Source organism: Stegodyphus dumicola, chromosome 6, assembly GCF_044657685.1.
Source record: "Stegodyphus dumicola isolate Sdum_Otavi_A_Nest chromosome 6, ASM4465768v1".
Lineage (NCBI taxonomy): Eukaryota > Metazoa > Arthropoda > Arachnida > Araneae > Eresidae > Stegodyphus > Stegodyphus dumicola.
The window spans coordinates 113,193,173-113,219,381 of record NC_140773.1 but is presented as its reverse complement, the minus strand read 5'-3'; the positions used below and the strand labels follow the sequence as shown (position 1 = coordinate 113,219,381).

The window sequence follows — 26,209 nt, the reverse complement described above, 5'->3', positions numbered from 1 at the left end:
AACAGAAAAGTCAGAGATTTAAATCAAATGCTGGAACATTAGTGACAAGCTACACACTTAGTTACTATAATATAACAGAAGCGGGAACATTACTCTATAGGAGCATCAGAACTAAAATGTTAACAGCGAGAAAAGCCGAATAGTTGCAACTATCATAGCTGGCAGGAAACTAACACGTAGCTTGTACGCGATTCCAGAAGCACGCTGTGTCTTAAAACCTCAGATTAAATACTGGTTACTCAATTGCATTTTAGTGAAGAATACGCAAAGAAGTTATAGTAAAGACTGAAATCATAAATAACTGTTTGATTAATATAAATTGTCAGTGAAGAAATTTTAATCTTTCCATAATAGAACATTTATTAAATTTTATCTAATTGGTATGATACAGATTATTTTTTATTGCCACAAATGTAATTATTTATCGGATAAGATGGAGTTACACAAATCGATTCTTGCATAAGTAAGTTTTCTATTCTGATCACTTTATCTTTCTATGAACGTGAATTTCAAAGGCCTGTCTGGAGTGTTAATCAGTCTTGTGTACATATCGATATCTTCATAATGATATTCCACTTTAAAATTCCTAATGATCTGCAAAATAAAAAAGTGGGATTGAAGAGAGTTAATGCACAATTGTAATTTTTCTCTTATACATGTTACATGCAATCAAGTGGGATTTCAAACTAGCCATTTTCTATCAAATAAACTTTTAATCAGCATTTTCTGGCCTGGAATGAATTTTATTTCAATAGCCTAAGCCTTCCTTCCTTATACAGATCGAAGATTTATTATTATTATTTTACTGATTTAAATCTCGTAATTCATGCAATTAACTCAGCACAATACATTTTTACTAGCTCATTAAATGAATGAAAGTGTCTAAAGCTTACAGGTTTGATAATATTAAAAATAAAAACTTAGGAATTTATATGGATTTTACTTCAAAATTTTACCAACAAATTTTACAAAATATCTTAATCAGTGTATTATCTTCTGACATAAACAAGTTCATTATTTAATTTAAAGCAGACTTATTATTTAAGGTCATATATCAAGTCGAGGCGTTCTCGGCTAGAAGTTGTAAGGCTTTAAGTACAACATAATTTAAATGGTAATAAAATATAATTAATTATCACCTTTTATAAGAATCATCTTGACTGCACGTTTAATGTTAACTCAAAGTGAACCTTATGTCAGAAATCTTAACACTTCAATTAGCATGTTTATGTACTTAATACAACGCAATACTTCGCTGCTTTGCTTATTCAATCACCCAACTACTGCGTAGAGCAGGGGTTCTGAGCCTTTTTGCCCCGTGCACCTTTTTCGCCATTGCCCCTCCTTTTCAGAACTAAAAATATAAATATATATTATTACACTGTGTACTCTCAATTATATGGGTGCGAGTTATGCGTGCCCAGGCACTCTCACTCAACGCTATGCGCGAGAGTGTGTAAAAACAAACACGCCTATGTTCAGCATGCTCTAACAACCGCTAAATTGCGTCTTAGGTTTACCTTCAAAGATTACTTTGTACAGTTCCTTCTCCACGTGGATAGCGGACTAAAAGGACCAAAGGACTTCGTCGATCAAAGGTGATTTGAATACAGTGATAAAATAGCACTTCAAAAAATGCGAAATGAAATTCGACAAATATTTAAAAGTTCTTAAAAACAAAGAAAATTTACTGTGTAGAGTTATTAGTTTATGCCCTCGTCGGCGTTCAAACACCGGATCTCCCGATTGCTAGTCGGACGTGCTACCTAGTTACGCCAAGAAAGCTTGACGTAAGGAAAGTATCTTATGACTCTTAATATGCCCAGATTATAAAGCCTTTAACTACTACTTCATATTAACGAATTTATAGGTCCTTTTGGAGTAAACATATGTGAATACGAAATCAGAAGAGGTGGGATAGAATGGAAACTAAAAATGGGTACTCAGAAATGTATATTAAATGTTACAAGTATTTCAAGTGCTTCAGGTTTTGGTCAGACACTTTTTTATTTATATTATTATCGACAACTCCCTTCATATTTGTGAAATGCTAGTGCACATATGTTATTGCAAGCAGGAGATAAAATTACGTCTGATAAAGCAAGATTATAAATTGTGAATTATTAGAACTTGTTTGAAACTTACATTTTCATCACGTGAAGCCGCCAGCCATTCAGCAATCTACAAATGTGTTATCGCATAAATACTGCATTCAGTTCCTCTTATTTTCATCATGGTATGCTTATTTATGCTCAAACCATTACCTTTCAGAAGCAGTTGCTGGGGTATGAACTTGGGCAACACCTTCTCGAAGAATGTCTAGAAGAACTATGTACAAGGTTTTGACTTGGGTGGAAAACCGCTCACGTGACAAGCGCCAGAGAATCAACAATTTAGCATTGCGTTTTTTTAACAAATTCATGTTTACCTTAAAGTCAGATACAGTGCTCGAACAGCTATGCAAATAATAAAACTCCTGATACGTAGGTTAAACGTACATGAACTGCCTTTTGTCACACTGGCGAAAAGTTTTACGCTTGTACGTTTTAAATTTAACATACAAGGTCATAATTCCAAGATTTATACTAAAAGCTCATGTACAACCAAGTTCTAAGTATGTTAGGTGTAAGACTAGCTAATTTTTAATTGCGATGATGGATTACAAATGAGCGATTAGCTTTTTTCAGTGGAATAGAAAACCTTATGTTATGTTTTGCATTTGTCCATGAATGGACAAATAAATAATATTTCAGTGAAACAAATTGTATAAAAATAAATTTTATGTCAAGGTTGAATTTTGCTTTGTTTTAAATTACAAATTGAACTACTTTTGTTGCAAACACAGACTATTTAATTTACCTGATTTTTCAAATGGTTTTATATATTTTAAATCTTCAGATGGGCAATTAGTGCATGAAATGAAAAGGAAGCAGTTTAAATTTTTTATACGATTTCCTTAAGTTACATGAACAATGTGAACGATAAGTAAGTTCTGGTTAGACAGAGTAATGCAAAATAACACTACTAATTTCAAATAAGTTTAACTCTGCTCATTTTTATACATTAATTTAATAAGCATCGTATAAAAGATAAAGTCTTCAAGACTTAAAATGTCATTTAAATGCTTGTGTAGAATGATATCCTGTCTTAATAAAATGTTTCCTATGTGTCATCACAGTCGTCGCAGTGAGCTTTGGGTAATGGTATTATATAACTAATCTCCTGAGTCATCGGATAATACAGCCTGAAATTTTTATCTTGATTAAAGACCCAGATTAAGGCTATCTGAAACTGGATCAAACCGCTTCGAAAAACCCTTATACTGAAATTCATTTTCGTTTCTGGAAATCGCTACTCGGAATTCAACGAACTCAGCATAAAAAATGCAGTGTTTGTCGTTATATCAAATAAATTTTGGAATTTATATCTGAGTGGCAGAAGCAGCAATAAAACACAAATGAGACAACATTTTATACGAAGATTTTTTTTAATTTATGAGGGTAGTATTTATTTCAACGGAATGTATTTAATTATATTATTATTTTATTATTTGTTATTATTATAGTATTTATTACTTTTTATTGCAGCATTAGAACTGATTACGTTAATAGCACTTAAGTCACTTTGGCCGCCCAACCGGTTAGCGATGCTGCCTGCCGTACCGAAGGGCTCCAGGTTCGAATTCCGGAGAATGCATGGATGGTCGTAAATGTATAGTGTCTATGCGGCTTGGGGGCTCTCTAAATATGCGGCAAGCCGAAAGTCTCCTCGAGAGGATGGTGGTAAGGAAAGAGGGAGTAGGAGACCGTCGAACCTGTCCCCCCGGGCTGCTCTCCATCAAAATTGGGGGGGGGGGACTGTCTCGTAAGTAATCGACTGTCAACGACAGGCGCAATCTTGCACTCCTTGCGACGATGGATTTCGTGGGCTTGTTCTGGTGTTACTGTCAGACAAGTGAGAAAAGTCATAACAACAAGTCACTTTGAATTATACTATATTTAATGTGGTTAGCGATAATGGTTAATCTAATATACACTCATGTCCATAAATTAAGGATAATTCGCAGTCACGCGGAAATCGAACTCTAAAATAAATATATCACCTGTAAAATCACTACACACATCTTCAAGAATCATATGCAAATTTCAGGAAGTAACCATATGACACCGATGATACATCACAATGATGAGAGTGTAAGAGAGTGATATATAAGGAATACAGGCAAAAAAGTAAAATTGTTCGCAGGCGCTTTATAAGCATTTCACAAAAGACGCATTTGGATGATTTTTTACGTGGTAGAATTATCGGCCGTCTGGAATGTGGGCGTACCCAACTGGAAGTATCAGACGAACTTGGAATTGCCCAGAGTGTCATCTCCACGCTTTGGCAACGATTCCAAGATGATGTTAATGTGAGTAGACGTTACAGCACAGGTCGCCCCAGAGTTACAACGCCGAATTAGGACCGGTATTTGGCAGTTTTTGCCAAACGAAACAGGCGGAGCACAGCCTCAGACCTGTCTCGTCAGCTTTCTTCAGCCACTGGTACGACAATTTCAAGGCAGACCGTGTACAGACGCTTAGGGCAGATTGGTCTATATGCTCGTAGACCTGTCAGATGCGTTCCACTTCCCGCAACTCACTGTCGCCTGCGGTTAGCCTGGAGTAGAGAGCATGCATTGTGGACACCGAAACAGTGGGGTTGTGTGATGTTTTCCGACGAGTCCAGGTTTAGCTTGCAGTCTGATTCTCGCCGGACTTTCATATGGAGAGCTCCAGGTACCCGTTACCAACAAGAAACATCATGAACGACACCATTACGGTGGTGCAGGAGTGCTCGTTTGGGGTGGAATTATTCTGGATTCCAAAACTGGCCTGCATGTTCAAATTGGAACCATGACAAGCCAAATCTACCGGGACGTCATTCTGGAACAACATGTACTTTTGTTTCGGGGCGCCATGAGCGCACAATTTGTGTTTATGGATGACAACGCCCGTCCTCACCGTGCAAACATCGTAAGCGAATGCCTTCAATCGAAGGATATCACCCGTATGGACTGGCCAGCATTCTCACCGGACTTGAATTCAGTACAGCATGTGTGGGACATGTTTGGCCGACGAGTTGCAGCCCGTCAACCTCTTCCTACATGTCTACCGGAACTTCGGAGAGCATTGCTTTTTGAGTGGTGTAATATCCCCCAAGATCAGATGGATAATTTGATACTCAGCATGCCTAGGCGTTGTACGGACTGTATTGCATCGTCTGGGAGACATACAATGTATTAACAATCATACCAACTATGTAATATTGGTTTTTTGTAAATAGTTTTTTTTTTTTTTTTTTTTTTTTTTTTTTTAATTTGCTCCAGGGAGAAAAAATCGCTAATTTTTTTTAATAATATCAAACATATAGCATCGTTTTTTGCTCTTTACCTTTTGTTTAATAAATAAGATTTACAAATAAGTCAAATTTGTTTTGCTTCTAACTCTTCCTTTGCCCGATTTTGCATTATCCTTAATTTATGGACATGAGTGTATTTCTTTAAATATAATTGGCAAAATAAATTTATTAAATAAATATTTACAAAATTTAACAGTCTTATTTTCTCACCTCTGTGCTCACACAGATCACTTCCAATTCAGCCAACCTTCGACCAATACAACTTCTTGTTCCTATTCCAAAGGGAAGAAAAGCGAAAGGTGTGGTATTTTTCTCGTTTTTAATTATCCATCGCTCTGGAATAAATTGGTTTGGATCTTTAAAATATTTCTCATCGCGATATACAACTTGCAAAGCAACACCTATCACAGTCTGAAAGAGAACATAAGAGTTATTCAAATTTTAAGATTTAAAACGTTCTGTTTATTCTTTGCACGAATATTAAATATTTTAATGACTGAAAACAGTTGTTGCTCCCTGGGAATTCATCTCATATTACTTGGGATACTTCTAATAATTTTGGAAACTTAATGGTATTAACCGGCAATCTAACAAATTATCGTGCTAAATGTTTGTTATAAAACGTGCTAGTGCCAAACTAAATAATTTAGAAACATAGCTACTTGCATTTTATTCTGAAAAAGCAAGAAATAACAGTAATTTCAAACAGAAACTTTTCTGATATGCGAAATCGTTGTATTCTACCTGTATAAATTCCGGTGAAATGAAACAAGTTTATTTTGTTTCTGAAATATTTAATATCACTGCAAATTATTTAAATTCAAAATTATTCAAAAATCTGTTTTTGAATGTATATAGATTCTAAAATACTTTTAAAGAATAGTGTATTTTTTGTTACTATAAAAAAATTAGTTCCTCCCTCAAAAAGTTTTATGTTAAAAAGAATCTTTAATAGTTCTTGATAATTATTTTTACAGGAAAATATATCGCCATTATATTTTTAAGTTTTGTTATTAATTCTTTAACAACTAGCATAAGGATACAAAATATGGTTTCTCAGAAATTTCACTGCCAAAAATTGAAAAACTAAAATCAAAAATCAAAAACGTTAACTCTATAAATACTTTAAATAAATTTAAGAGACTAATTAAAAAATTCTACACAAAATGCTTAATAGCTTTCGCAGTACTACTTTAATTTCAAAATGAATGTATGTGTGCGTTTCTGAATGTTCTCTCATGGCATAAATTAAAGTACTATTTTGATTCTAAATTTTCAACATAAGAAGTACATGTACACAAACAGACATAGATACCTTATACAAAAAATATCTGCTTATAGCAGCATATATGAATGTACACATTTTTATGTAACGTTCTTAAGATAGAGACTGTAACAAAAATCGTAATGTAAAATGAACAGAAATTAATAGTAATTTAATTCTGATGCATTAGAATGCAGTATTCTGCATTCTAATGCATCAGAATAAACGTGTATGCTGAGCCGTTGTTAAAAGAATAAAATAATTATTAGTCCAAAGGGGGTAACGCCCAAAAGGCTATAGTCTCAAAACGGCATTTTGCGTCGTTTCACTTTCTGCGTTCACTTTTCAAACTGTTCCCACCAAATATCACCATGTGTTTTATTTAAAGAAGTTAAATAATTAAGAATCTGTATGAATGCATGAACGTTTCTCTCATTGTGAAAAAACGATAGTACCTAGAGCCATCCAATTTTGGATAAATTAGTCCTTACACCGAACAGGACACTTGGAAAACCGAATTTTGAATTTGCTTTATTATCGATTTCGAATTTTGTAAACCTTTAACGAATTTTTTATTAACAAACTTTACGATTTCAAAGCAGACAATTGCAACACTGTAAAATAGTAATAATAATAATAATAATAATTATTATTATTATTATTATTTCTAGCACGCAAGACTGGGTATCGGAAATTCTAAAGATATGCTGTTTTTTAATATTTCGTGAAATTGCTATTGAATTGAATTTTATGCGGTTTTAGTGCGAAAACTTGATATTTAATAAATAAAGGTAACGCACAAAACGTTAAAAAAACGCCCTTTTGGACGTAATATAAAATCTAAGAGCTTTCAGATTTTATTTTTTTTTTTCCTTGTAAATAAAAATACTATTTCTAATCTTACCAAAAGTGGAGCTTATTTCGTTCGAGATGCTCTCTAATTCGATAAAATTCAGAATGTTCTATTAGATTGATTAATTAGAATAGAAATCTGCAGTTTTTATTATCTTGTACTTCCCCCCCTTTTTTTTTATTTGCATAAACTTATTTATTTAGCACTTTTATTACATCCATTTGCATTTGCGAAGAAAAGTTCCCTACAATTAAACTCAAGAACGAAATCAGCTCTCTCGGAGCGCATAAAATGAGCACCAACGTGGCATCTTTGTAATAAAAGCAAATTACGTCTTTCTAATACAAGAAAACATTGCTGTAACGGAATGCAAGGGTTCGTGAAGTGGAAAATTTGAAAAAAAAAGGGGGGGAGGAAAATCTGAGAGCTTTCAGGTTTTATGTTAAGGCCAGAGGGGCGTTTTTTTTTTTTTTATTTATTAAATATCATGTTCTTCGCACTTAAACCACATAAAATTCAATTCAACAGCAATATCACAAAATATTTAAAAACAGCAAAACAGCATACCTTTAGAATTTCCGATACACAGTCTCGCGCGCCGCAGATAAAAAGGCTTTTTTTCGCATAGTATTGCCATTGCTCGCTTTGAAATCATTGAGTTTGTTAATAAAAAAATTCGTTAAAGTTTTACAAAATTTGAAGTAAATAATAAAATAAATTCCAAATTCAAAATGCGGGCTTCCAAGTGCCCATGTTCGGTTGGAGGACTTACGTTATCCAAAATTGGATGGCTCTAAGTACTGTTGTTTTTCACACTGCGAGAAACATTCATGTATTCATGCAGATTCTTCATTACTTAGTTTCTTTATATATAATACATGGCGATAATATTTGGTGGTAACAGTTTGAAAACTGAATAAACGCAGAAAGTAAAACGACGCAAAATGCCATTTTGAGACTAATAACCTTTTGGGTGTAACTATAATAACCCTTTGGGCTAAAAAACAAAACCTGAAGGTTTTCAGATTTTATGTTACGCCCAAGTGGTTTTTTTTTTTTTTTTTTTTTTTTTTTTTTCCCATTTACAAACACATCTTTCGAGAACATTTGTGCTAAAAATATTTAAAAACAGCATATATTTAGAATTTCCGATAGACAATCTAGCGCGCTGGAGATAAAAATATTTTATTCTGTACAGTCTCTTTGCAACAATTGAGTTTTTTTAAGCATTCATTAAAATTTTATAAAATATGAAACAGACGATAAAACAAATTCGGGCTTCCAGGTGCCAAAGTCCTGGTAGAGGACCATGTTATTCAAAATTTGATCACTTAAGGTATCGTTGTTTTTCCATAATGCGAGAAACATACATGCATTCATGCAGATTATTCATTATTTACTTTCTTTAAATATAATACAGACCTATAATATTTGGTGGCAATAATTTAGAAAGTGATACATCTCATTCAAGTGACTTCACGCAAAATGATGTTTCGAGACTAATAGTCCTTCTGGGCTTTTGCAGCTGAGGATGGTGGTTCGGTAAAACCATCGAAACTAGTCCTGTGAAAATTTTGAAAATTAACGCTGATTTTTGTTGTTTGACTTCTGAATTAGTACTTATTCGGCGTGTTATTGTGGCTTAACACACATACTTGTTTCGAGAGCATTTGGGCTAACATCTTTTGGGCTAATAAGTGAAAAATTTACTTAATAATTCGAAACAAATTAATCTGAAAGTTTTCAGATTTTATATTGCGCTTAAAAGGGCGTTTTATTAATCTACACACACATATAAAAATATTTTAAAACAGCAAATGTTTAGAATTTTTGATAGAAGGTCTCTTGCGCTGGAGACAAAAATGTTTTATTCCGTACACAGTTGTCACTACTCCCTTTGAACAGTTGTTTTTTAATCAAAAATTCGTTTAAGTTTTATAAAATATGAAATAAATAATAAAACAAATTCTAAATCTAAATTTCGGGCTTCCAAGTGCCCATACTCGGGTGGAGGATTATGTTATTCCAATTTTGATGGCTCTAGGCACCATTGTTGTTTTTTTACAGTGCCAGAAACATACACACACTCATGCAGATTCTTCTTTATTTAATTTCTTTAAATATACTACAGGGCGATAATATTTGGTGGCAACCTGAAAAGTGAACCAACGCTTTTAATGATTCGACGCAAAATGGCATTCTTATCCGATTTTCATAAGTTTCAAGGTTCACTATAACCGTATAAAATAGCATTAATTGGATGAGATTGAAACGTTCGTTCGCTATATCGGGAAACTCGTCAGGTTTAATCCTAGTATACTTTACACGCGGGATTTGGCGAATTTTGGGGGCATTATGATGAGCAGTAATAGCGGTATTTATGATGGACATTAAACGAGTCACTTTGGTGTTGGTTACAATTTTCAAAATCGCGAAAAGTCCGTACTGTGTGCTAGGATTTTACTGCTCGTTATATCCCGAGTTCACCTTTCCAGACAAAATTAGAATAAGTTTGCTGTTAATTTATTTGTGCGTTTTTAGGTCTAGATTACAAAAATTAATTTTAACTCAAGTAGCTTAGCTGAAATAGAAACTGATTGTTTGTTTAGTCCAATAAAAAATATTCCTTTTTTTTAAATTTTTCCAAAAAGGAGAATTTTATATACTGATATATAAAAAATAAGGCATTTTATTTTTTAAGAGCATGATTGTTGTTAGAATAAAATAAAATAATGTAAACATAAAATTAATTTTTGTTTTAATAAATATTTATTTGCCTTATAGAAAAAAGACAATTTACATTCTTATCTGGTTATTTAGAATGTCTGGGCGGGTTACCGTCTCAGTTATTTTTTATGCTTAGAGTTAACATCACTGCATTTGTGAATACAGCGATGTTAAGTTTTCAGCGCCGCTCATTTAACCATGAATAAATAAATAAATAAAAATAAGAGTCTCAATTAAATTCCATTACTATTCTCATTTCCACATTTTTAGCAATTTTGTTTCACACAAAGAGAATATTTATGAAGCACTCAAGAACTAAAACTCATAATAAATTTTACAATTAACAAATTTATTAAAAACTTGATTAATTTGTTATATAATACAGACTAACTAAAATTTTGATTTTTCAAACAGTAGAGCATGTCTCAGATTTTATAACATATATATCATTTTTATCGTAGCATTCTTAGTTGACGAACTTGAAACTTTATTAAGTGAAATGCTCTAAGCTAATTTTTAATATACTTACTCCAGCTGGAACCCTGTATCCGGATATAACCACATCGTGATCCAAAGTTCGAGCATTACCTCTTACTATTGGGTCTAGCCTATGAAATAAAATTAATATCTAAGTTATGCGTTATTAAACATGATACCACTGAAGGAACTTTACTTAACGCTGTGTAGAATTAAATCAAAGCAAAGTATTCATGTTTAAATAAAATATACAGATTAAATTAATATTTAGGATAATTAATTTATTTCACTTCTTTATACAGAGTTTTATACATCTAAGAATAAATACAGTCAAAAGTCGTTAACTCGGACACCCATAGTCCGGAATGATCTATAATCCGGACCTCAAAGCTACAAACTTTCTGCGCATGCGTCGCGTTGCCGCATGCGCGTAAGATCTTTACGGCTGCAAATATGCGTGTGCGCATGCCCAAAATACGTTTACGCACGCGCGTTTAATGTATAACGGACGGTATAAGCTAAGCTAAAATTATCTAATTCAGTTAATGTTGCAGATTGTTGTTCCTTAATCTTCGAATTGGATCCGGCTTATTATTTTTTGCAGACTGTTAGAGAAATTTTATAAAAGTAAGCTTGAACTTTCGATTATGTCAAACAGAATTTCCGATATATATTTACTAATATGTAAAGGATCTACAAAGCGAAAGTATGTTTCGAAGTCCATTAAACAAAAAGTGGAATTGCTGCAAAAAATGGATAAAGGCATATCCTTTGTTTATCTAACCATTCCGAAATCTGTTTATCAATTTCACGCTGCTCTGCAACGGGGGTACGCCGCGGCGCGCAATGAATTGGAAGTTGATCTGTCAGCACTATCCTTATCTTCAGGGCAGATGTTTTTATTTTATTTGGCGTATAATTCCTTACTAAATGTAGTATTTCATCTCGATGTACTCCGTCTTTGATATGATTTAAATCAAATTCCTCGTCATTATAATTCGCTTCCGATAGCGAAGAAAGTAAAGTAAACAAATAAATATTAAGCTTTTTTTTTTTTTTTTTTTTTTTTTGTAAATTTTGATACCCTTTAGATCATAATTGTTCTTTATTTCATAAATTACGGTTTCATATTTTTTATTTTATAATTTCTGCATGCCATCTTACCAGATTTAAACTGATGATCTATAATCCGGAAAAATCGATAATCCGGAATCGCCGAAGTCCCGACGAGGTCCGGATTAACGACTTTTGACTGTAATAGCTTAGTACTCACCAAATAAAAGTTTCTACTAAGTTATTATCAGCTTGCTCGACTAACCTGTATACTAATTTTTTTTTAAAGAAAATTGTATAATAATTTTAATGAGTCGAAGTAGAGAAATTCCAGGCTCCTGCTGATAATTAATAATAATACAGATGAAAAACTGAGCTTATTGCTCTTCAATTCCTTATTTGTCAATCAATAACAAAAAGAAGAAAAATTAAACATGTTATGGTTTGCAGGGTGGCAACAAACTAACCAGCGGAAGACAAAAATAGTTTATTTTTGATAGTGGTAGTTAAGTTCTTTTAAATTACTAAGTTTGTTATTTAAATTTAAAAGACAAACGTCTTGCTTTTTGCCCAATGCCAACATTTTTCTTTTAAATCTCCGAATTTTTTTGATTAAATTGAAAAAATAAATATCTTACATTTTGACGAAAACACATTACTTTTAAATCGCTGAGTCTGTTACGGAAAATTTCAGTAAGATCGTACAAAACATAAAACGCTTAAATAAGCAAATGAAAATTCATGATTCGAAGTGCAATACTGGGATGGAGAATTACGTGTATTCCAAATTTGGGGGTCTCTAGATTCCGCCGTTTTTCCAGAATGCAAGGAACATACATACATACTTACATACATGCATTCATACATACATACAGTTTCTTCATTATTTATTAATACAGATAGTTTCAAATTATAATTTTTAGCAACAAAATCTTTTACTACAAAACTTTCTCAAAATTCCCTTAGCATAACATTTTTACTATCTGTTATTCAGCACGTTAAAAATGCATAGAATAATGGAAAAATCGGTTTGTTGGATAAAGTTCCCTTTGTAAGGATTTATTTATTTTTATTAACCAGTTATTTTATGTTCAATAGCTTTTCTGTCTCTCTCACTTCCTTTTTCTCTGCCAGAATGTAAATTTTAGCTCGCGTGTAATCAAAGGTGGTAGAAAGAGATAGCATTTAAAGGAAGGTTTTAGATTGCTTAATCAGAGTGTATTCCGCTTGCTGAGTTGAATACCACGTTACTAATTGAATCTCTTGATAACAGTCTGTTTGCGGCGCTGCGTTATTCTCGCTATCAATTTAACCACACCGATATTAGGTTTCACTGAACTTGCGGGTTTTCGCTCTGTGCGGTCTTTGGTTAAACTACGACTTAACATAGTTTAGTTTAAATTAATTACTTTTGAGTTGCGCCATAAAGCCTGGCTGGTCTTGTAAACACAAGACGTGCCTTCTGTTAATTCATATGAGTTTAATAAAAGGGTTTTTTACACTGTTCTCATTTTGTCTCTCTTTGTTCTAAACATAGTTCTAAACATAGCTTAGCGTTCAGATTTGAGTCTTAAGTTAGAAAATTTTGATTCCAAAGAAGCTGTAACTTCATAAAGCTTCCATATGAAATTGAGCGAAATAGTAGCTAAAGTATGATGCTGAATATAAAGTTTGTTATAAACCTTTTAAAATGGCTTTGCAAGAATGGCTACGGGAAGAAAGTCTGGGAAGAATCACATTTATGTAGACTAAAGAAAGAAAAAAAAGAAAAAAAAAAAAAAAAAAAATTAAGATTTTTTGGCAAAGAAAAAATATTTTATTTTGTATCTTAGGTTATAAACTTTACTTAAAATGCATATAATTTAGTTGGTTTTCCCCATGCGTAACGTGTATATGAGCCAGTTTCCCTTAGAAAGTCCTCCACGAAGGCATCCTACCCTTAGACAGATAGCTATAATGGGCTTTGCCATAATTAAATATACCACACCACACACCATATAATTTAGTTTTCAAACCGTGCTCCAGCAGCAAAATCTTTCAACCGAAATTTTCGATTTTTGATTAGCAGGATTACTATCTGCAGAATACAGTATAAAGTAAATACGAATAAAAGAGAGAAGAGAAACACAACCAAGTAAAACATAAAATTAGGTAAAGCAACAACCTTGTGTATGGCTCAGATTTTAGTTTAAATTTCTACTAAAAATGGATAGTTTAAAATTTTAAAAAACTACTATCTGCAGAATACAGTATAAAGTAAATACGAATAAAAGAGAGAAGAGAAACACAACCAAGTAAAACATAAAATTAGGTAAAGCAACAACCTTGTGTATGGCTCAGATTTTAGTTTAAATTTCTACTAAAAATGGATAGTTTAAAATTTTAAAAAACTACTATCTGCAGAATACAGTATAAAGTAAATACGAATAAAAGAGAGAAGAGAAACACAACCAAGTAAAACATAAAATTAGGTAAAGCAACAACCTTGTGTATGGCTCAGATTTTAGTTTAAATTTCTACTAAAAATGGATAGTTTAAAATTTTAAAAAACTACTATCTGCAGAATACAGTATAAAGTAAATACGAATAAAAGAGAGAAGAGAAACACAACCAAGTAAAACATAAAATTAGGTAAAGCAACAACCTTGTGTATGGCTCAGATTTTAGTTTAAATTTCTACTAAAAATGGATAGTTTAAAATTTTAAAAAACTACTATCTGCAGAATACAGTATAAAGTAAATACGAATAAAAGAGAGAAGAGAAACACAACCAAGTAAAACATAAAATTAGGTAAAGCAACAACCTTGTGTATGGCTCAGATTTTAGTTTAAATTTCTACTAAAAATGGATAGTTTAAAATTTTAAAAAACTACTATCTGCAGAATACAGTATAAAGTAAATACGAATAAAAGAAAGAAGAGAAACACAACCAAGTAAAACATAAAACTAGGTAAAGCAACAGGCTTGTGTATGGCTCAGATTTTAGTTTAAATTTCTACTAAAAATTGATAGTTTTAAATTAAAAAAAATTTTAGTCCAAATCTACAGATTTAGACTAAAATTTACTCCAGACACAAGGTTGTTGCTTTGCATAGTGTCATAAATATGAATACGTTTTCTTTCTTAAGTCTTCCAAGGAAGATAACGTTATAGTAGATAATAATCAGCCAGTTTGCTCAATGAATTATCAGCTTATCTTCAAGATACAGACTTAAGTAAGACTGAACTTTATGCATTTAAGAAATGTGTAGCTCAGCTAACAATGATGAATACACACAGAATCTACACAAAATTTAATTTGGTTTACATTTTATGATTAAAATAGATAAAACACAGCAGCTGTTAGTATCAAGCTTAAAACTATCACTACTTCAAGAAGAATCCAATCATTATCATATTTCCGATTAAACTGTTTTAAAATAGATTTTAAAATCTTATAGTTTTTCTGCAATATCAGGCAAGCATATGAAAAGAAAAAATATATGAGCCATAAATACATCGAAGCGCAAAGAAACAAAGAAGAAAACAAAAACAAAAAGTCCTCACTTAAAAAATAAATTGAATAAATTCCAGTTTATACATAGCTGTTTTACATTTTTTTAAATGCTGTTTACCTCATGGATTCTTTCAAGCACGATTTCAGATACCGAAGCTCGCCAAAAACAGTTGGAGTTATTTTATCGCTTTCATTTGGCAAAACTTTCCGTATTTCTTCATACAGTATTTGTTGCTTGTCCGGATTCTTTGCCAGGTGATATAAGAGGAAGCCCACAGTATGAGAAGTCTAAAATTAAATAAATATTTTGTTCATAGAGATAAAAGGCTGTATCAACACTTTAGAAATCCTCTACATGTAATGAAAATATCTAATTTCGTTATATATAATGAAAGAAAATGTAAGAAACAGTAATTTTTTTCTCATTCTAGAATACTGAATTTCTTATCTTTCTCTTAAATATATTATTTTTAAAACTTTAACTTAACGTAATCAGTATTTAAAATTTACTAAGGATTTTTTTTAATATTTAATATTTACGAGGATATAAGAAATAAAATTAACTAGCAACCTAAAAACTTAAAATTAAACTTTAACACCTTGAAAAAGAGATTATGATTAAAATATTAAAAATTTTAAAAAATATCAAAGTTATAAAAAGTTTCCTGGAAGAAATTAAATATTTAATCAACTTTTATTAGCTCAGAGAATAACTAATCAATCGGTCGTTTATGCGTTAATTTATAGTAGAGGAATTGGATAATGAATAAAATTAGAGTTAGTTAAAAAGTATAGTCCCTTTTTTTCTTTTTAAAATATTGCAGATTTGTTGTTGTGACCTATCTCACTTGTCTGATAGTAACATCAGTAATTCACGAATTGGAACTACTGTAGAATTAGGTGCCCTTCGATTAGCGACATTTTTTTTTAAAATTCTTTTGTATTCAGGCTGACTCAGCAACAACTTTGATAGGAGACTGAAAGGATTAATTAATAAAAAAAATAAAGCCTGAAACTTCAGTCTCTCTAACAAATTATAACTAACTTCATTTCATTCTTTTAAGGTAGTTCGGTCCGAGGTTCGAATCCCGCAAACGGGCTGGCTGCATGGGTGTTTTCGTGGTTATCCCCATGTGCAACGTGTATGCGAGCCAGTTTCCCTTAGAGAGTCCTCCACGAAGGCATCCCTCCCCTTAGGCAGATAGCCCTAGAGGCTTTGCCGTAATTAAATAACCTCAACATACCAAACTTAGAGCATTCTTTTAAATTTTCACCATGCACTTTTCTAACTGAACATTCGGCAAGACTCGCCGGTTACTTCAGTCTTTTAGTTACCTTTTCACCGAGAACTTCGAAGACAGAACGTAGATTGATATCGCACTATTTTATCAAAATGCAACTGTACATCGTCAGCAAAGTGCAGAGCTTGACCTCAAATCAGAATTATTAAGGCGTGTGTGAATCGTGTGCGTTATGAATACAGGTTGTGAAATGCTAATCAATGGGTTACAATTTGTATAGCATACCCTGCGTTAAGAATGCGTAACGAGATGGAGCCTGATGATTTTTATTTAGCTATTATTATTGGAAATATGGCTCTGGCAAGGCCTTCCTTAAGAAATAGAATAAATAAAATGCATTAATTAACTCTTAATAAATGAAATTTTGCCTTGTTAATTCAGTTTGCAAAAATTCTCCACAACTTCTTAAATCAATGCCTAGATCCAGGATCTCTCGTTTTGCTGATTATCATCTAAATGTCAAGAGATCTGGCAGTGAATTATCGAAGCTACTAGCATCCTCAAAAGTGTTACGGAAACTCTCATTTCATCATCAACAACTTCTTCTTAACAAGGTAAAAAAAAAAAAAAAAAAAAAAAGTTATCTCAATTGATTTTATTTTGAATTTATTATTTTGATTGTAGAGATGCTATGTGATAATTAATAATAAAAATTTATCAATGAGAAGGAGGAAATAAAATAATTTAAAAGTGTTTTATTTATTATGATATCGTTTTTATTAATATTATAACTGTAGCATGGAAATAGAAACTGCCAAGGAATTTCTCATAAGAATCCAATGCGAAACACATTTTCCAAAAGGCGTATTGACGGCCTGCTTAGTTTTTATTATCATTTTGACTAAATCATACATTAATTCGTGTATTATTCAACTACAGTCGTTTTTCAAGATCTTTGAAATTAATATTTTAAGGGGCTTTACCTTTAGTTACCATGCATAGTCAGGAATTTAGTTGAACTTCTAAAAATACTTAAGTTGGATTAAAAGACAAAGTCTAAAAGCTTTCAGATTTTGTATTATGACCAAAGGGCTTCAGTCTTTTGTATTATGACCATTCAACGTTTTGTGTGTTACCATCATTTATTAAATATCATATTTTTTGCGTTTAAACCATAAAATTCAATTCAACAGCAATATGACAAAATAGTGCAGAAGACCATATCCTTAGAATTTACGATACACAGTCTCGTGCGTTGGAGATATTTTTCCCCCCATACAGTGTTGCCATTGCTCGCTTTGAAATCGTTAAGCTTGTTAATCAAAAATTCGTTAAAGTTTTACAAAATATGAAATCGATAAAAAAAACTCCAAATTTGGGCTTCCATATGACCATATTCCAGTAGAGGCCTACGTTATTCAATATTTCATGTCTCTAGGTACCGTGTTTTTTCCACACTGCGAGAAACGTACATACGTTCATGGAGATTCTTCATTATTTAGGCTCTAAAATTTGAGGGCAATCATTTGAAAATGAAACCCAGTTTTATAGTGGAAGACGCAAAACGCCAAAACGAAATTAATAGCCTTTCTAGGCAAATTGCTCCTTTGGGCTAAAAGGGGTCCACCAGCGGCCGGGCAGTAAATTCGCTGAACACTGGTAGTTCGGTCCGAGGTTCGAATCCCGCGAACGGGCTGGCTGCACGGGCGTTTTGGTGGTTTTCCCCCATGTGTAAAGTGTATACTAACCAGTTTTCCTTGAAAAGTCCTCCCCGAAGGCATCCCTCCCCTTAGGCAGATAGCTCTAGTGTGCTTTGCCATAATTAAATAAACCAAACCAAATCAAACCTTTGGGCTAAAACGAAAAAATGGGTCTTTTTTCTGGAATATCTGGTTTATATGCTTCGAATGTATAGCTTAATGTTTGGCTTCCTGGAATATCTGGTTTATATGGAGTGTCATATTAACAAAGAGAATAATAAAAGATATCGAAGAGAAAAGGGGATGGACTCCCTCTCTTTCGACTTCGTGCTAAGTGTATGCAAAGAGCAATTCTTCATCATGAATATATTTATCGTGCCTTCTCATAGTAATGAACAGTTGATTTTACACAAGCGCTTGTTCCAGGTATCTATACAGCAGCTGTACGTTAAGATTATAACATTATCCAGTAATTTGCTTAAAAAAACGGGAAAAAAATGGAGAGTCAGAGAAACAAGCGCAAACTAATTATCTACATCTTACATTCATGTTCATAAATTAAGGATAATGCAAAATCAGGCAAAGGAAGAGTTAGAAGCAAAACAAATTCGACTTAAAGCTTATTTATTAAACAAAATGTAAAGAACAAAAAAAGATACTATATGTTTGATATTATTAAAAAAATTAACGATTTTTTCTCCCTGGAGCAAATTAAAAAAAAAAAAAAAAAAAAAAAAAAAAAAAAAAAAACCCTATTTACAAAAAACCAATATTACATGGTTGGTATGATTGTTAATACATTGTATGTCTCCCAGACGATGCAATATAGTCCGTACAACGCCTAGGCATGCTGAGTATCAAATTATCCATCTGATCTTGGGGGATATTACACCGCTCAAAAAGCAATGCTCTCCGAAATTCCGGTAGACATGTAGGAGAAGGTTGACGGGCTGCAACTTGTCGGCCAAACATGTCCCACACATGCTGTACTGAATTCAAGTCCGGTGAGAATGCTGGCCAGTCCATACGGGTGATATCCTTCGATTGAAGGCATTCGCTTACGATGTTTGCACGGTGAGGACGGGCGTTGTCATCCATAAACATAAATTGTGCGCTCATGGCGCCCCGAAACAAATGTACATGTTGTTTCAGAATGACGTCCCGATAGATTTGGCTTGTCATGGTTCCAATTTGAACATGCAGGTCAGTTTTGGAATCCAGAATATTTCCACCCCAAACGAGCACTTCTGCACCACCGTAATGGTGTCGTTCAATGATGTTTCTTGTTGGTAACGGGTACCTGGAGCTCTCCATATGAAAGTCCGGCGAGAATCAGACTGCAAGCTAAACCTGGACTCGTCGGAAAACATCACACAAGCCCACTATTGCGGTGTCCACAATGCATGCTCTCTACTCCAGGCTAACCGCAGGCGACAGTGAGTTGCGGGAAGTGGAACGCATCTGACAGGTCTACGAGCATATAGACCAATCTGCCCTAAGCGTCTGTACACGGTCTGCCTTGAAATTGTCGTACCAGTGGCTGAAGAAAGCTGACGAGACAGGTCTGAGGCAGTGCTCCGCCTGTTTCGTTTGGCAAAAACTGCCAAATACCGGTCCTCATTCGGCGTTGTAACTCTGGGGCGACCTGTGCTGTAACGTCTACTTACATTACCATCATCTTGGAATCGTTGTCAAAGCCTGGAGATGACACTCTGGCCAATTCCAAGTTTGTCTGATACTTCCAGTTGGGTACGCCCACATTCCAGACGGCCGATAATTCTACCACGTAAAAAATCATCCAAATGCGTCCTTTGTGTCATAATTATTCGGTTATTGCCCTGAAATGCTTATAAAGCGCCTGCGAACAATTTTACTTCTTTGCCTGTATTTCTTATATATCACTCTCTTACACTCTCATCATTGTGACGTACCATCGGTGTCATCTGGTTACTTCCTGAAATTTGCATATGATTCTTGAAGATGTGTGTAGTGATTTTACAGGTGATATATTTATTTTAGAGTTCGATTTCCGCGTGACTCCGAATTATCCTTAATTTATGGACATGACTTTAGTTATGTCTTAACATAATTATAACTTTTGAAATGAAACTTACGGTATCAATTCCTGCCATCAGCATATCGGTAACTGTCACCATAGCTCCCGATGTATCTAAACCTTTGGTGAGAAGCATTGATTGAAGCAGCGTAAGCTCTTTGTCCTCAACAGAAATCTTCTTCAGGTTTTCCAACGAACGATTTATATATCTAAAAGCAATTCTGAAAATACATTATTGATTAATAAGATATACGGTATGATTCTTAGAAATGTTAAGTATTTGGCCTTTAATTTTTTTTATTGCTTCTTGTCGTCATAAAATTTACTTTCTCTTAAAGCTGTATGTATAAAAAGAGCATAAGCTCAATTTTAAACGATTCTTCTTTAGATTAAAGGAAGAGTCTTGTAGAGACACTAGGTATCTTCTTTTTTTCTTTTTGAAGTAGGAAAGATAAAAAATGAGTAACGCCTTCCCTGGGAATCGAACCATAAATCTCTGGAATACACTCCCAGCGTGAATACCACTACACCACGAAGGCAAGTTAAGAAGGCGGGAGAAATACCTTATTAATTATTACCTTAGTCTAATTAAAATTTGATTTACAGTGTTTCATAACGATTATCGATCTTATTTTTGAAGTAGAACGTTACAACATCTCTATACGTTTTAACTACTTGGATGGTGTTATTATAGTCTTAGTTTGTTCTGCGCAGTGAATTATCACCACCAGAATAGCTAATCACCAAGAGAACGGACAGCAGAAGTAAAAAACTTCGAGTTTACTCTACCTCGCCACTTGTGAGTGCTTAAACTAAAATATACGAACACAAATTTACCAGCCAACCTAGAATTGGTTTCAGCACACAAAAACTTCCTTTCACACCAGAAATAAATTCAACAAACTAAATATAAAATACGCAGAGAGTACAAGAATTCCTAGCTCTCGACAGAATTTTGAACACAATTACACATCAAGCAGGATCTAGCCTTTATTTAATATAATCCCAACAAGTACAGCTTTAACGTAGTTAACAGTTTATCTCCGATAGTCCGGTCTGCGGTAGCAGGCCAAAAGTTTATACTCCTATTCGTAAAATTCTAGACTTTATTACATCATTCTAGAATTAGCGAACCTAGTGCAGAAATGAGGCAAAAAGAAAAGAATTTAATTAAATCAATAAAGATTTTTTAAACGACTTTTTATTTAAAAAATTCTGAGCAACACTGACAGCAATTATGAAAAACGTTTGCAGTAGTATAGCAATATTTGAAACATTGTTCTGGAGGAACTAGAGAAACCTGCAAAAGTTTAAAAAAGCCGCTCTACCCTGTTTTTATTTTCCCCAAACGATAAGGCAAATAAAACTGACATGTTTTTTTCTGAGCAAAGAATTTTCTCTTATTAAAGCCATCGTGATCATAATTTGAGTGTCGTATTTTACGTTGAAAATTTTCGAGAAATATAAAAGATGTAACAAAAATATGCAGCTGTTAAAATTTCGTTGCGATCTCTTTGAATACTTTAGTTAGTATTTGAAACATTATTCTGGAGGAACTAGAGAAACCTGCAAAAGTTTAAAAAAGCCGCTCTACCCTGTTTTTATTTTATTTTCCCCAATTTTTCATCACAATTCATTCTCGTTATTCTTCACCTGCTTCAAGAATTCACATGAGTAGTCCCTATAATATACACTGCTGGCCAACGTAAATGCAACACCCTGAAGGAAGCATGCAAATAACATGAAATTTACAACATGCATTAGCGGAGGTGAGATATGCAAATGATTAGAATTTCAGCGAAGACGCACATCACGCGCGCCTGTGGCGCCACTTCAAAGCGCTATTTAAGGCTTGGAGTATTCGACGATTTCAAGTTCGGCAATTGTGTTTTTCTTGGGATTTTTTCAAAAAAAAAAAAAAAAAAAAACCGATCGATTATGCCTCGTAGTAGACAGCGATCATCGTTTGATCAAGTATCCGAGTTCGACAGAGGAAGGATAGTGGTATACCGAGAGTGTGGATTATCTTTCAGGGAGATCGGTAGTCGCGTTGGATAAAACAAAACAACTGTAATGCGGATATGTGACCGTTGGATGCAAAAGCGTACGACGGGCCGACGTGTTCGATCGCATCCACCTCAGTGCACCACTTCACGTGATGACAGGAACATTGTGCGTATGGCAGTGACGGATCGCTCAGTCAAATCACGAACCATAGCACAGCACATTTATTCTGTAACGCATCATCCAGTGCGTGCGCGTACTATTCGACGCCGTTCACAGCATAGCGGTCTGTCCGCGAGACGTCCATCGCTTCGTCTACCCTTGACGCAGAACCACAGACGTCTCCGCCGCCAATGGTGCCATGAAAGAAGGATGTGGACGGCAGAATGAAATGAAATTGTCTTTACTGACGAATCACACTTCTGTCTGCAACACCACGATGGTCGGATTCGAGTCTGGAGATACCGTGGAGAAAGGATGCTGAAGAGCTGTGTTATGCACCGCCACACTGGTCCTACACCGAGTATTACGGTATGGGGCGATATTGGATATCAATCTCGCACTCCCCTAATACGCATTGCCGGTACTTTAAACAGTCAACGCTACATCTCCGGGATGTTGGAGCCAGTTGTCCTTCCTTACATTCAGGGCTTGCGCACAGCCATATTGCAACAGGATAATGCGCGACCACACGTGGCATGTGGCATGCATTGTCCAAGGGTTCTTCGTCAATCGCCAGATTGAATTGCTTCCCTGGCCGGCTCGTTCTTCGGAACTTTCGCCGATAGAAAGCATGGTTGCTGAACGATTGAACATCCCAGGCTGCCACACCAGATCAACTTTGGCAATTTGTGGAAGCTGCTTGGTTTGCTGTATTCCAAGAACACGTCCAAAGTCTCTTTGAATCAATGCCGAGGCGTATAGCAGCGGTGATCTCCAACAATGACGGCTACTCTGGCTACTGATTCTGGAAGGAACCACACTTCACAGAAGTCTATATACATTTAATCATTTGATACTTGGTCAACATGTCATCTACTAAATAAATGTTTTTGTGATATCTCTTGTCTTTCTTGGTGTTGCAGTTTGGGTGATTCATTATGGCAAAGCACAAAGGGCTATCTGCCTGAGGGAAGAGATGCCTTCGTGGAGCACCTTTCAAGGTAAACTAGCTCGTATACACCTTACACACGGGAAAAACTACGGAAACGCCCATGCAGCCAGCACGTTCGCCTGGAACCGAACCCAGTTCGGAACTACCAGATTTCAGCGATTTTACTGCTCGGCCTTTGGTGGGCGCAGCTATAATATGAATCACGTGAAAACTGCCGCTCCCAAATATGTGCCTTCGATGAGGACACTTACCGCTTTAGTTACGCCACTGTAGCTGTGCAACATCCTAAATGTTTCTTAAGCGCAGTATGTTCTTTAACTCGAACTTTCGATAACTAGTTCAATAACGTCATTAAAATGAAAAAATTCAACACTTTTTAAAGAATATTTCAAATATGAAATGATTGACATAAATATGAAAAGAAAGCTGTCTTAATATTTATATAATGAATCTGAAGCTGCTCTTATTTCATTACTCACTCCGTAAATACATCTGCTGCTTTTATGAATTTCTTCCAGGTAGGGGTAGGAAAGTATTTCCAAAACTGAAAATTACCAGCAAAAGCTTCGAGTTTGTTCATGAGGTCAAACTGCGTTTGTACAGAATTTATCATTCGTAAACCATCTGACTCAGGAAGCAAATTGCTTTCAAGGCAGCCCAATCTTGTATCCAATCCAACAAATGCGATAGCTGAAATAAATGTCAAAACAAAATGCATTAATATAATCGTCTTTTAATTTCTTAATTTTTCCTAATGCATTGCTATTTATATACAAATTTATTATTAAATGATGAAAAATCTGCTTGAGAAAAAACGGCGACACTTAGAGATACTAAATTTTTTATCACACATAGTTCTGTATCCGAACATGAGCACCTCGAAGTCTGTACTTTGAACTTGGTTTTTATTTATCATCGTGCATAATCGTTAATCAATTTTTATTTATAAATTCTGAGGTTTAAAAGCTATGTGATGCGTCTACTCGAAACAAAGCACTTTTAACTTTCACGCTTCAGTGTGTAGCCATTCGATAGTGTTCAGATATTTATCTGTCAAATTTAATCAACAAAAGTCAATTCAGAATCAAGGTGTTGCCAGGGCCAAACACAAAGTACTTTTTATCTTCCACGTGTTAGTGTGTTGTTACTCGGCAAAGCTTTATTGATAAATTTAATTGATAAATTTAAGTGAAACAACACAATATCGCGTTTCGAGATTACTAGCCCTTTTAGGTTAATAACTGTATTATTTCCCAAAGACGTTTTTTCAGAAAATTTCACTAAGTAATGTTCGGTTTTATATGTTTGCATTATTATTTATTTCTAGACAAACATCTATGCGTGGTAGCAAATTCAGCAATAATATGGACATTTACGTACTGTTCTTATAAAAACCTCAAACAAATGAATGGAGTTGCCAGTTGCCATATTTTAAGAAGAAAAATCCAACATTTTGGGCATGCGGGGATGATAATAGTTGCATATAATAACCCTTAAATTAAGAAATGTGCTTTTATATTAATGCAATACTATATTCTGTAGTTTACTTATGACTTTCCCTCCGAATTAAAAAAAATTAAATAAGAATTAATTGGAATAATTAATTGTTTTCACTTACTGTATTGTATAGTACGTATATGCTTACGTGCATTCTATTAGTGGTCAGGTAAGCCAGACATTAGCACCATGTAAGCCAGATATTCAAGCAAAACAAAAAGGCGCAGGATTTTTATTTCCTTGTATAAAAGTCGAGAAAAATTTTGGGTATCATATTTTAACGAATATGTTCATTTTGACCGCTCTCGAATCCATTTGGTTGATTTTTTTTTTTTTTTTTTTGGGTATATGTACGTACGAATAAAATAAAGGACTCTCAATGGTTTCAGAATGGACTTTTTTTGTCACGTCAATTATAGCTATGTGTCTTGCATAACGCAGAAACGATTAGCTGTAGAACATTGAAATTTGTATATGGAACTGTTATAACGCCTAGCTGTGCATCTCCCTTTTTCGCTGCGTCCGGCCGCACCAACGTATATATATAATTTTCCACTGTGATACCCGTCTCGGGGAACTCTGTTGGTAAATTCTGCGTTTTTTGCTTTAAAAGTTATTGAACTGTGTTGTTCTGATGTTCCGGTTAAGGTTTTTATGACTTTAATTACTCTGCATGCAATAATTCTAGAATTGTCAACAATTTAAAAGTGTATGTGTCACTAAGCCTACCGTGGCGCAAATTTGTTTACGCTTAGTAGTATAGTTGGAATTAAACCAGCTAGTGCACCAGATTCAGTGCCGATCTGACCAATGGGAGCAAAAGTTAGCTTTAAATTTTGATGCATCAAAAATTTTTCCCATTGACCAAATTGCTTGTTCTTCTGTGGAAACTCTTAACTTTAATTTTAAAAATTGTTTTCCTTCAACTGTTTTAATTGTGTTTGGTGTTTTAGATTTTTCTCTATTTTACATCTTTTAATGAAGATGCTTTGAATTTTTATATATTTTTGCCTTGTCGCGAACTGAGAACATAATTGATTGAATGAGAAATATATCTCTCATGAAATTCGAGGAAATGAGTTTAAATGAAGTGAAGCAAAAAATGTGTATAATTTGATGGGCCGTACAAGGAAGTCGTGATATCCAAGTAAGCCTTACCTCATATTGGCATATTAAAATCAGAGATACAGTGACATAACTGAATTATCAAAAGACTGTAGAAACTTACAACAATGAATCTCAATCTCAATGTTCGTGCGTTTTTGTTCTATGCAAAGTTCTGCTAAGTGACAGCATGCTTTTTTATTTTGGCGATGTTTGCAATGA

At 34.0% G+C, this 26,209-nt stretch overlaps 1 pseudogene across 1 annotated transcript in view; it reads right to left on the bottom strand.

The window, feature by feature from the left end:
* Window positions 1-314: 314 nt before the first annotated feature.
* The window catches only part of LOC118193079 (putative cytochrome P450 12a4, mitochondrial), a 42,781-nt pseudogene continuing 16,886 nt past the window's right edge, over window positions 315-26,209 (bottom strand). Inside the window, exons 5-10 of the transcript XR_015041699.1 lie at window positions 23,866-24,076; window positions 20,327-20,489; window positions 15,390-15,559; window positions 10,774-10,852; window positions 5,611-5,811; window positions 315-594 (exon numbers count right to left, since the gene is read on the bottom strand). The product of XR_015041699.1 is annotated as a putative cytochrome P450 12a4, mitochondrial (transcript). The remainder of the gene's footprint in view (window positions 595-5,610; window positions 5,812-10,773; window positions 10,853-15,389; window positions 15,560-20,326; window positions 20,490-23,865; window positions 24,077-26,209) is intronic.